The 13,498-nt window shown below is 34.1% G+C and overlaps 1 long non-coding RNA gene across 3 annotated transcripts; it reads right to left on the bottom strand.

Moving 5' to 3' along the window:
* Window positions 1-7,209: 7,209 nt before the first annotated feature.
* On the bottom strand, window positions 7,210-13,498 carry LOC129318920 (uncharacterized). Of its 3 annotated transcripts, XR_008595360.1 has the most exons (4): window positions 13,307-13,498; window positions 12,837-12,969; window positions 8,343-11,647; window positions 7,210-8,237 (listed from the first exon to the last, which is right to left on the bottom strand). It is a non-coding gene; the product is annotated as an uncharacterized LOC129318920 (long non-coding RNA). The 3 variants fall into 3 exon arrangements; XR_008595357.1 differs by having other exon boundaries at window positions 7,210-11,647; XR_008595358.1 differs by having other exon boundaries at window positions 7,210-8,601.

Raw genomic sequence — 13,498 nt, 5'->3', positions numbered from 1 at the left:
TTGCATCTACATTAATTGTTTTCACTTCGCGTTCTCACATCTAGGTGAACTGTGATAAGGGAGCCCATGTTCTCCGTGTTTGATTAGAAGTCAGGTTCTTCCATCCCTTTGAGACCCTGCATCTCTGGCATGCCTTGTGACACCACGCATTAATTGTTTGTTTTTTTACGAACAATTTTTGGCACGCCCAGTAGGACTCGTGTAAAAGAAATGCCTAGGACACATAAGGATTAATATGTTGTTGGAAATAATAACCTGAGTCTTATGATTCAAAGAATGTGGCTGCATGCGCAGAACGTGAAATACAAGCTAACGAGAGACAAAAAGCTTTATTGCAAACTCTGAAGGAGGGGTTAAGGAACATTCCTGCTATGCTGTCTAGATCGTCACAGGAGCAAGTTCCAATTGGCTCGCAGTTTCAGAGAATAGGTGGACTCAGGCGGCAGTCTCCTAAAGTGCCCTTTGACTAAAAGATTAATAATGATGACCATTATAACATCCCTTAAAAGATAAATGGCAGGTCTAATTTAATAGCAGGCTCGTTCGGCTAGAAGGGTAGAAGCCATCGGGACCAGCACCATCGGAGCCGAAGCCATTGGGGCCAGCACCAAAGGGCCCGGAGCCACATAGGTCGAAGCCATCGGGGCTAACACCATTGGGGCCGAAGCCATTGGGCTAGTACTAGAGGGGCCGGAGCCACAAGGGCCGAAGTCATTAGAGCCAGCACTATTGGGGCCGGAGCCATTGGGGCTAGCACCAGAGGGACCACAGCTGTAACATCCCAATTTAAATTTTAATAGTTAATTTGGGTTAATAGAAATTTAAAAAAAAATAATATTTAGAGGTAAGAAAATAAGTAAGAGATGATTATTAAATCTAACTTAGGATATAATTCTAAAAAAAAATTAAAAAAAAATTAATTTAAAAAAATAATAATTAAAAAAAATTAAAAAAATATTATTAAATTATTATTATAATAAAAAAGGGAAAAACGTATTAAAAAAAAGGGGGAAGAAGAAGAAGAAGAACCCGCGTGCCATCATTATATATATATTATAATAATAATAAAAAAGGGAGAGAGGAGAGAAGAAATAATAAAAAAAAGATGTGGGACCCACTGAATTTTTATAAAACTCACCCGTTTCCTTTCATTTCTTCAATTCTTTTCCTGTGCGCGAGCTGAGGCGGAGAGAAACGAGTCGCCGGTGCAAAATATCTAAATTTTTAAGGTAAGAGTTTTTAATAGGATATTTAGGGTGTGATTTTAAGCTTTTCAAGACTAAGTAAGTGTTCTAAAATTTTTTCTTAGTCATCCTTCTTCTTTGGTTTCTGAGTTTGTAGTGGTAGAAAATTTAAGATCTGGAAGAGGGATGAATTTATGTTGAATAAATATGATTTTTGAGGTTGTCAGTAGTATAATAAATGTTCTAGAGTATAAATTTATTGATGATCTTTGAATCTGTGGCTTATGGATCAAATTCTAAACTAGATCTGAAAATATATGTTGATTTATTGAGGTTTAGATGATTATTTGGGACGAGAAATGAATTATTATGGTTATAGGATTATGATTCTAAGCTAGAGACTCAATTTTTAATTTTTGAGTATTTTAGGTACGAATTTATGAAATAAAAAGAAAATTTTGATAATAAAAATTAGTTTAGAAGTTGATTTTTAGATTATTAATGTTTATTGATAATTAAAAGAGGAGTTAAAAATTTTACTTAATAGTATTAACTATAGATTTGTATTAAGATTGAGATTAGGAATTATGTTATATTTTTAATTCTATTATTAGAATTATTTTATTAGTTTTAAAAAATTGAAACTAATATTTATAAATAATATGTTATTTGTAGATTGTATTACTGGTGAAGATTGTGGTGAGAGAGAAATTTTAAGGAATAATTTATTGAAAAAGCCACGAGGTAACCATGCTTTTAATTTGTGATTAGTGTTACTTCATGTTAATTGGGTGATTATTGAGAAAATTATGAATTTTTGTAATATTGTATAATTGTGCAATATTATTATGAATTTGTTTAATTATTGTGGGAGGTGTTGGGAGACTTGCTATTATTGTTGTATTTATGTGCCACGTGGTACGCCCCTATTGGAGCTCAATAGGTGGCTTGTAAGGGCTCGGGCTAATCTACCTTTGGCCGGGTAATTTAGCACCGAGTGAGGGCTACGGCTCGAGGTTAATGGAGGGATATAATGATGGTTGTTTGTGTATATTGTAATATTTCTTATATTTGTTGGAATTATATTATTTTTAATTCTCACTTAGTAAGCACACACTTAACTGTTTGTATACACTATCATAAATTGGTTTTGGTTACTGGGACTTTTGAGTCTCATTATGTGGTTAACAATTTTCAGGAGAAGAGCCACGAGTGACACGTGGAGGAGTCCCAGAGGCTTAGTGGTATAGATCCACTGTCTCTTTTGGGTATTTAATTTATGATTTATAATGTGTTATATTGCCAATATTAGGGCTTTTTGTTTATTGTCAATTATATGAATATATAAATGTAATCATGCCTTTCAAACTATTTCTATTTTTGGTACAATTTGGATGACTGTAATTTTAATATTAGGTTTACTTTGAATTGATTAAAATGGCATGATTATAAGGCCAAATAACTGGCTTGTGTTGAAAATTGACTAAATTACTTATTTTACTTTTTGGGAGTATAAGGATGGACAAATGTGATTTAGTTTACTTGTTGGGAGTATAAGGATGGACAAATGTGATTTAGCCTAATGGCATGTGGGAGGTAAAAATTTATCTGAAATGTTATAGTGTGTGAGTTGAAGCCAATTATAAAGTATTTTATATTGAAATTATTGATATAAAAATGTGTTGGGTGGCTGTAACCCAACTATGGTTGAGTTAAATTATTTAAAAAAAAAATTTGGTGTGTTACAATTTTGGTATCAGAGCTACATATTTTAAATTCTTATAAATTATGAAATTGTTATACATTAATCTAGTTTATTGGCAATATACATTATTAAATCATAATACTTTTCCATTATTTTTCTTGTCTTGAGATTAGTGTTAATTTAATTATGTGACTTCCATCCTTTTAGAGGGGAGAGATGGTGTCCAAAACTAGGAGAGGTGGTGAAATTGCCGGTGATTCTATAGAGCCAATAGGAAATGACATACCTTCACTGCCATAACCGGAGCCCACACAGCAACAAATTGGGCAGGGCGAGCCTATACAGTCACAACTAAGGCAGGATGAGCCAACTATGAGGCAAATGATGGATTTACTATATAATCTTAGTGACCGCATGAAGAGACAAGAAGAAGAGTTGGCCGCTTTAAGACAATATAAGGAGAATTCCAACCGAGAGGGAAATGGCCAACAAGAAGGAAGCCATACCAAGGTATTTAATGCGAGCCAATCTGCTGATGAAGGCTCACCTCCCTATTCTCACCATGAGACTAGTTCGAAGAATGTGAGTCTTCACTCTGAGCAACAGACATCCACGATCACAAAGATCTGGAGTACTTTTCGTAAGTTTAATCCTCCTACTTTTAATGGAAATCTTAAGCCAGCGGTGGTTGAAGAATGGATAGATCAATTGGAGAGTATTTTTCGTATGGTTGTGTGCACTTCTAATCAAAAGGTGCAGCTGGCAATATTCCTACTACAGAAGAGTGCTAAGAAATGATGGGAAACATCAGGACCGAAGGATGATTCCTCTCTTACTTGGGAAGATTTTAAAGCCATATTATTCGAGAATTATTTTCCTACTGCACTGAGAGCAGAAAAGGAGGCTGAGTTTCATGCATTTCGTCAGGGTGATCTAGATGAGGATGAATTTATTGAACAATTCTCAGAATTATCTAAATACTCTACTTACCTCCAGAAACATGAAGACACGGAGTGGATGGCTGAACGATTGCTAGAGAAGGCGAGGCCTGATCTAAGGGAACAGTTAGCCCTTTTTGAGATCAAGACATTCAGTGAGATGTGCAATAAGCTTCGAATAGTTTCTCGGAGGAAGAGAGAGGCTAAATTAGAAGCTGATAGAGAGAGGAGGATGGACAAATTAATTTTTATTATAGATCCACTGTCTCTTTTGGGTATTTAATTTATGATTTATAATGTGTTATATTGCCAATATTAGGGCTTTTTGTTTATTGTCAATTATATGAATATATAAATGTAATCATGCCTTTCAAACTATTTCTATTTTTGGTACAATTTGGATGACTGTAATTTTAATATTAGGTTTACTTTGAATTGATTAAAATGGCATGATTATAAGGCCAAATAACTGGCTTGTGTTGAAAATTGACTAAATTACTTATTTTACTTTTTGGGAGTATAAGGATGGACAAATGTGATTTAATTTACTTGTTGGGAGTATAAGGATGGACAAATATGATTTAGCCTAATGGCATGTGGGAGGTAAAAATTTATTTGAAATGTTATAGTGTGTAAGTTGAAGCCAATTATAAAGTATTTTATATTGAAATTATTGATATAAAAATGTGTTGGGTGGCTGTAACCCAACTATGGTTGAGTTAAATTATTTAAAAAAGAATTTGGTATGTTACAACAGCCATAAGGACCGGCACTATAGGGGCCAAAGTCAGAAAAGCAAGTTTCACAAGGGCTATTTCCATGAGAGCTCTCTCCTAAAGGGCTCTCTCCACAGGAGCCTTGCAACAACTAAATTTTACAGAATTAGTCCTTAAAGTCTAAAAACTCGAAGGGCTAATTCCAGAACCAGCTCTTGAGGTCCTAAACCTTGAGAAATTTAATCCTAAGTTAGACCACATGGTCCTTAATCCTTAATCATAAGGGTGTCCTTCAAGAAAGTACCAGATCAATTATTAATCAAAATGAGAATGAGTCAGTCCTTCAAGATATATCCATACAAAATTGACTTACGAAGACTCTGGCCAATTTGTATGCAGGGGCCATTGTTTGCACCTAAATTGTGAACATGGAGGCCCTGGCCTAACTCAATTTAATTGGATTTAAAATAATTAAATGAAAGAAAAAATATTTATGAAATCTTAGTCATTAGGTCAAGACTATCACTCATGATGAGTGAACATGATGGAAGAAGTGCTTCCTAAATTCAAGAAAATTGACGATCATGAGGCTTGGACACCAAGCTAGGATCATTTATAAATAGAGAAGCTCTTACTCAATAATCAGAATCAATATCAACAAACTACCAGTATCAGACTCTGCATCTGTTACTTTATTTTTCTTTTTATCATACAGCTTTTGTCTTTATTTTTCATTGTACGGCCATCATAGCCCGCCACCCTTTTTCTTTAATTAATGTATCTTTGCTTATTTGCATCCACGTTAATGATCTTCACTTTGCATTCTTACATTCGGATGAATTGTGGTAAGGGAGCTCGGGTTCCTCGCGTTTGATTAGGAGTTAAGTTCTTTTATCCCTTTGAGACCCTGCGTCTCTGGCACACCTTGCGACACCATGCCTCAATTGTTTGTTTTTTAGACATGAAATAGTCGAAGGTTATCTATAAAATAACTAGACGGTTTCTCATGCATTGCACGGGTTAGAATTTAAAAATTTAAAACAAATATAATTGATGCCATTGATATTAACACATCTAATATGGCTAAATTTTTAAGAATTCTTCTATTCAATTATTTTTCTTCTTGAATATTATTTATATACATCTTGTCTTTATTTCTCGAGCTTTATGGTAAAAAACCTGTCTAGAAAATACTTGTTTTTAGAGTGCTTAGAGAATATTGGCAAAAAAAAAAACTTCTTTAGAATTCTCAACACCCCTCATTTTCGATTACGTAAAAAATTAGACACTAATTTAGAAATTATGATATAAATTATATTTTCATAAATACAGATATAAGAAAGAATCCATAGAGATCCCTCTTTTTTTTAATTGTATTTTATTCTTTTGTATTTTTTGATTCCTATTCTTCTTCCTTCTTTTTTAAATGTGCAAAACAAAAGGGCTATCAAAAATATACTTCTACCACTCAAGTTTTTTCTATTTATAATAATTAAGTAGTTGTTGCGTTATTTTGTCAGCGCCAAATGTATGGTGAAATATGCATAGTTTGAAGAACCAAGACCACGAAATAAGAATTGATGATCCAAATTAAATTTAAACTTCTTTTTATTTCATTTTTTCCTTTTTATAGATAATTTTTATGGATTATAATTGATGAGAGTTGATTGATATTGAATACAAAGAATCAAAAAAATATATAAAAATAGAAAAATAAATTAAATCTCACTAACTAGGAAAATTGAAAAGGTAAAGGAAAATATAACGAATGTAGAAGGATAATCGAATGGAGTTAATGCTAATGATTAGAAAAATTTAAAAATAAAATTGCTCTTGAATCAATGCTTCCGTGAAAGTAGACTAAAGATATATGAAAAATAGGAAAAACAAATTAAATTTCATTAATTAAAAAAATTAAAAAGGCATGAAAAAGTACAACGAATGAAGAAGGATAGTTGGATGGAGTTAATGCAAATGATCACAAAAATTTAAAAATGAAACTGCACTTAAATCCATACTCCCATAAAAGTAGATTGAAAATATATGAAAAATAAGAAAATAAATTAAATCTTATTAATGAATCAAGAGAAATTTTTATATTAACATTATTCTAAAATCTATTAATCAATGAGAATCAATTTTTTCTTGACCAATCAAATTGAAGCTACAATATTCCTCTATATGTATATATATATTGATTTTAGTGTCTGCTTTTCTTCTATTTATTTTTTTAAAATAAAAATGTTATTTTTTCTTAAAAATATGAAATTGATTTTACAAGATATAAAAAAAATTTCTATCAAATTATTATTTATTTTGTTTATTACCTGAAAAAAGATCTAATTTATTCATTGAAAAAAATATAATTTTGAGTACATTATATATTGTTAATATTAAGTATATTATAATATTATATCTTTAGTTGGTTATTATGACATGATCTCAACTATTGAACCATGAAAGATGCGACCTAGTGGCATTTTTAGTTTAACATTAACCAGAGCTTTAAAACATTTTTAAACTTTATTAGAAAAACGAGGAGTATGATTTACTCATAATAATTAAAAATAACTCGACCTCTAGAATGCCACAATGAGGAATATACATCATGGAGCACCATATAAGAACAAAAGAGCATCTAAACATCCAAGCAAGCTACAACGACAGAATCCAGTACACGACCGTTTTGCTATATATTTTCCATGCACTTCTTTGTTCTAACACACGCACCCCCGTCATTTTATCTCCTGTTAAACTCCTTCATTCTCTCTCTCTCCCCCTCTCACAAACAAAGAGCAATCGTTGCAGAAATGGAAGCCAAAATTTTAACAATGAGCAGAAATCCAACAGTAACTGCAGCACATCGGAAGTTCAAACATAAACCAGGATATCCCTCTGTGGTTGGAGTGCTCACAAGACCTGCAGATGACATTACGGAAGAAACAAGAAAAACCAATGTCTACAAAGACAACTGGTTCGATCGCCTGGCCATAAATCATCTTTCTAAGAACGTTCAAAAGGCATCAGGTTCACCTTCTTCCATCCTTTTGCATACAACACATAGGTTTCATGAATTTGATTTCCTTTCATTCATCTCTTACCTTCAATCCTAAGCAGGATTCATTAACAGCAAGAGTGGATATGACAGCCTGGTCGAGGCAGCTACTGTGGTTTCTCAGAAATTCAATCCTTCTCAGCAGCGTGAAATTGTCATCCGAGCTCTCGACGGCAGCTTTCCAAGGCCAATACTCTCCTTTGTGAGTTCATCACCCATCTGGTCTCCTTCCGGTTATGCCAAATCTCCCAGATATTAGCATTGGAGAAAAATGAAAAATAGTGCAGGCATGGTTCTTGTTTATTTTTTTTTCCCCTGGAAAAAATTGTGATTTGTCTTTAATGACTATGTTGTTACAACCGATTGCAGATAAGGACAGTGCTGCCGCCATCTAGATTGGCAAGGGAATATTTTGCCGCCTTTACTACTCTGTTTTTCGCTTGGTTAGTCGGGCACTGCGAGGTAAGCATCTGATACTGTAGTGTCAATAGTAACCTATTAGAATTGCTCTGATGTCATTTTGGTGCTAGAATCCCAATCATAATTAGTAGAACCCCAGCAAGGGAACTCATAGGCAGAGCGACATGGGACACTACGCCTTCCACTTGTGATAAGACTGAACTTTAATTGGTGATAAATCTGATCAAACATATTGAAGCAAATCATTGTGGAAGCTGATTAAGATACTGGAAATTCCCGTTATAACTAGCTAATCAGAAGCCGAAGCGTATGTATACAAAATACCTGATACTAAGCAACCTTCAAAGCGGCCCTCTTACCGTAGAATCTGGGCAACACAGTTTCTAATACAACCAAAAAACTTATAAATAGATTCTTGCATGGCGGCAGAGTAGTAGTGAATAAGATGGACGATAGGGAAGGAAGTCAACTTAGCAGAGCTGAAAAGAACTAGGCAATTATCTCCTTTCACTGTTGGGAGCCCACTAATTAGTCTCCTCAAGAAGTGTATAATTTCATTCGCACATCTTGCCCCACTTGAGTTCTATTAGCACACATGACACAAATTTAGATCATTCCAATGGATACTAAGTATGATATAAACTGTAGTATGTCATCAAGCTTCACAAGACAACAATCTTTATTAACAGGTATTACTCGACAGGACAGAAGAGACAAACGTGGCAGGGCACAAGGATTTGCAGACTAACTAAGGAAGCGGAAATAGTGAAATTAACTTATAAAAGCACACATAATCATAAAACATAATTGACTTTTGGCCAATAGATATATATATATATATATATAAAACATAATTGACTTGTGTATGCAACTATTTTTTTAAATATCCTACCCATGATATTGTTGAAGAATTAACCTCATTATCATTTTCACTATGAATAAGGTGAGGGAATCAGAAGTCAACGGGATAAGAGAAAAAAATGTTGTCCACATAAAAAAGTGCAGGTAACTCTACCTTTTCCATCATATTTTAACCTCAAATTTATAACATAAGATGGTCCCCAATTCACCAACCTACGATACGTTCTGGCCTCGAACAATTTGCTTCAATGATGATGCAGCTCCGATATTGTATTCTCTATGCTCATCATGACTATCATGATCACCATCAACATTATTGTCAAAACCAAAATGATGATTGTTATTTCCATCGCTCTCATCATTTCACATAAGCAACCTAGCAATTTTTTCTCTTTTCAAATTGGTTTTAATATGTACAGGTTTTTGGAACAGACAAATTGTGTCGGGATGTGCATTAATCTCTGCAAAATGCCATCTCAATCTTTTATGAAGGACTCTTTGGGTATGTCAGTGAACATGGTTCCAAGTGAGTATCGTATCCAGCAACTACTTGAGCACTGTTCTATTACTTGACATGGTCTCGCATGAAGAGTCTCAGTTTAAGTTCTTTGTCATGAACTTCTTTTGGAAAGAAATGGAGAAAAGCAAACACTTTGATGCATTATGGATTTGTTTCTCGTATAAGCAAAATGTCAATACGTTATAGCTATTAAAAAAAGTCACCCATGTTACACCAAACTAAAACCAAGTAGGAAAAGCTGGTCTTGCTACAAAATTTATTCTGAGGTTTCCTTTTATGGTAATTCCCACTAAAAATATAAATAAAAGAAACATTTTTCATACGTAGAGTATCATAGCATCCACTAAATTGTGGAAGCCAGCATCATCATTTCAATGGAGGGCTCCACGTATATGCCACTAGGGATACAGAACTGAGATGGAACTCAGTTGAGAAAACCTAAATACATTGCATGCATTTCATCAAGAAATTTATACCTCAAGTATAGCTGCAAACATCTTCGATATCATTAATGGTTCCATGCACCTTTTCTTCTTTATATGATATCCTGCCTCTGATTATTCTTTCAATTACCCATCAGTAGCATTCATCAAAAGCATTAAAATCGCATCATATTCATAATGACCTAATTGACATTATAGCACCAGTCATTTCTTCTTTCCATACAAAATTTTCTCTCCCTAATAACTTGCTGACAAGTAGAGGACCTCTGATAATAGCAGAGTAAATAAGGTGAATCGCTGTGACTGGATGATTTAATGAATCCCACTAATTTAATGAAATTGAAATGCCTATAATCAGTCTGAACTTCATCTGCATCTTTTAATTTGCAGATTTTGAGGACATGAGTTGTGAGATGATATTTGGCGAGGATCCTCCAGCATCAACAGATGATCCAGCACTTAAGCAACCATGCTATAAACTATGTAATAACTTTCTATTATGGACTTCCTATGTTGATTTACATCTTCTAATGGAAAAAATCGAAGCCTAGTAATCGGGCAAATTATGTAAAAATAACAAGAAAATTGCTCTAGGATTATTACGCCTGACTAGAAACATACTATTGGAAAACCAAACCTGCATGTCATTTTGCTCTGCCAAAGTGACAATGGTCAGAGACGCTTAAGAAATTAGAGTAGAAGAATGTAAATTATGGCAGAAAGCGGAACCTAACTCATTATATGTTCTTATATCATGCAGGCTCGGTAAAGAAGAAGCATGGGATGAACTGCCTCAATTAAGGGCGAGGGTATGGAATGAGTAGCTTGTGAATAACATCAATGTATACTAATTATCCATAGCCACATGAGCCTACGTTGTTTCTAAACCTTAAACTTGTCAATTTATGTATCCATGGCAGAAAATTGAGATGTTTGGTATCCGCTAGCTGGGTTTCAATGCTAGTCAGAAAGAATGATAAGTTGCCACTGCTGCCATCCGCAAGAAAGAAGCATGGGATACTATTTTTCAAAGTACGTAAATTGGCAAACCGCTCAAACTTCAAGGTTTCTCGGCTTGGGAAACCGTTTCACTCGGGCTTAGGTTCGGTGATTTATTGGTTTTTGGTATACGGAAATCCTATTTTCCCAAACCTTCGAAAAACAAGCTATAAGATGCCAGTACATAATAAATATGAAAAATTTAAATTTCTAGTTTTTTTCTCCACCATGCAATGGAGACTGGATTGTAAGTCTGTGAACGACATGATCAGTGTCCTTTATCTATAATTGCACAACCAAATAGTTTTCGCTTTAGAGGAAGTATTTTTGACTCCAAAATTGTTGTAGGCTTTCTGGTAAGCAATGATAGAACAAGAGTGTCCCCCACCTTCTGTGTGCTACCAAAGCTAAGACTCGTCGGCCATCTCTCATTAAGAGAATAGTTAAGTGCTCCATCTATCCCACTTCGACCCAATAAAAGTTCGCTTGAAAGTGGAATTGCTTCATGATAATTATTTGAAAATGCTTTTGGAGTCATTAGAATATGAAAAACCAGAGCAAGTGGACAAAAGTATATTTATTCAGGGTTAAATGATATTTTCACCCCCACTATTTCGTCTGGAGCAGTATCACCCCTCTCAAGCCCAAATTGTAAACGATGTTGCCCCTTCATTAACGGCTATTGACATTGACTGTTAATTTCAAATTAACTTTTGAATAAAGAGTATTTTTGTCCTTAAAATATTCATGGACAGTAAGTACTAACTAGCACCCTAAAGTTCAATAATGTGGAGCACTTTGTCCCCCTGCAAAAAATGCCAAATCATGTTTAGGGTGTCATATTCATATGGCTTGCTAGCTAGGTATCAATCAGTAAAAGAAGTTTGTAAATCTGTACTAATGATCAAATAATGGCTGTCACAGGTAATATTTGTCTATACTATCATAGGTTATACAAGTATTCATTAATAAGTTTTAGCTAGTCATGATAGATATAAATAATATGTGACAATAACATAATTCATTGTTACTATGAGAGTCGACAAACCTTTTTCTTCTTACATTGATGAGTCTTTAGCTGGCAAGCCAAAAAATAAACCATCTTAGCCTCCTATTTTTTTAAATAAAAACAAGTGCATCATGTTTTGACGTTGAACTTTAAAGCAAGTTAAATTTTTTTTTTTCTTAATTGACAATCCATGAAACCAATTCCACCTAAAGTGATAAGGCTTGTTATTGTTGACAAGTATTTAGTTAACAAGTCATGATAAACACATGTAATTAATGACAACATTGCTAATTGATCATTAACTGAGGTCGATAGAATTCTTTTACCGTGAATACCTAGTTGGCAAAACGTTTGACACGTTAAGCATAATGCCACATGTTTTGATGGAAAAAGGTAAGGTAGTAATTGATTCATATTAATAAATTTTAAGATATTAGTTACTCTTTTATAATCAGAGACAAAAATGTACTTTAACTCCAAACAATAAATTAACAGTCAACGTTGATATCTGTTAGTTAAAAAGCGACACTTCATCCATTGACACCGGAAAGAAAACAATGCTCTGATCAATAGTTTAAGATTTTCAATTACAGAAATGCTTTCTAAACCATTTATTTATATGATAGTAAATCCTTCTCCAAAACACCTCCATCTATCGTTATAGCAGATGAAAGTCAGCTAAAAAATTGTTTTAGCCAAGCAACAGCCTGTAGGGTACTCGTTTCTCAGCAAAACAAGTGGCCATGAGAAACCCTATCTCTCCACTCCTACCCCAAATCAGAAACCAGAGGGATACTGATCATTTGGACGACAATATAATAAAAATATGGGGTAAAATAATAATAGACTAAAGACCTTCATAATGCATATTAGTGCCTTGCATGCGTCATAGTGATGTAATAGCCATCCTTAATGACTGGTCCAAAATAAAAATTCAAGCAAGAGGATGGAGTTTAGAAAGTGGAAGCGCTTGAGAGGTTGAATACCCGTTTATAATTTCTGATATTGCCGACTCAATGGAGTGTTGGGAAAAAATGTCCAGGTGTAAGAAACTCGTCTTCTGTGTTTTCCATTACCGATTTGTGGAAATTCAGATGAGACAGCAAATGATTACTTTTCCTGTTTCACGGTTGGAAGCAAATCAGCGAGTTCTTTGCTTCACCATAACAAATTTCAACTTACGGCAGCATATTCAAGTAAAACTCGTTGGAGAAACACGATCTATGTATAAAACATGACTAACTAAGATTTCTACACTCTTCATGAAGTTATAATTTTCCTTTCAGTTATCCTTTGGAACCAAGAATCTTATTTGTTCATATATGTTCCACATTGTTCCAAAGAAAAATATAAACAGAAAGGTTTTCAATCAAAGTTCACGCGAAGAAAAAAAAAAGAAAATCACATTAACAAAAAAGATTGAGTGAATTGAGGCAACGATTTAACAGTAGCATACTCGGGAAGATTTGAGCTCTGAAGGCAGCGATCAGTGATCGCAAGTCCGTGAAATTCGAAAGCAAACGACGGATGAGCAGAGAAGGGAGGGAGATTCACAGCTAACAAATTAGGAAATACGGATGTCGTTCGGATGTTCGGCTCCGCTTCAATGGAGCGGGCCGGTAAGGCCCCCCCCCCTTTTTTCCTGGGA

This window comes from Prosopis cineraria, unplaced genomic scaffold, assembly GCF_029017545.1.
Source record: "Prosopis cineraria cultivar Desert tree isolate PC_DT_omini unplaced genomic scaffold, ASM2901754v1 PC1, whole genome shotgun sequence".
NCBI lineage: Eukaryota > Viridiplantae > Streptophyta > Magnoliopsida > Fabales > Fabaceae > Prosopis > Prosopis cineraria.
Note: the sequence above shows the minus strand (reverse complement) of the source record. Positions and strands in the feature narration are given on the sequence as shown.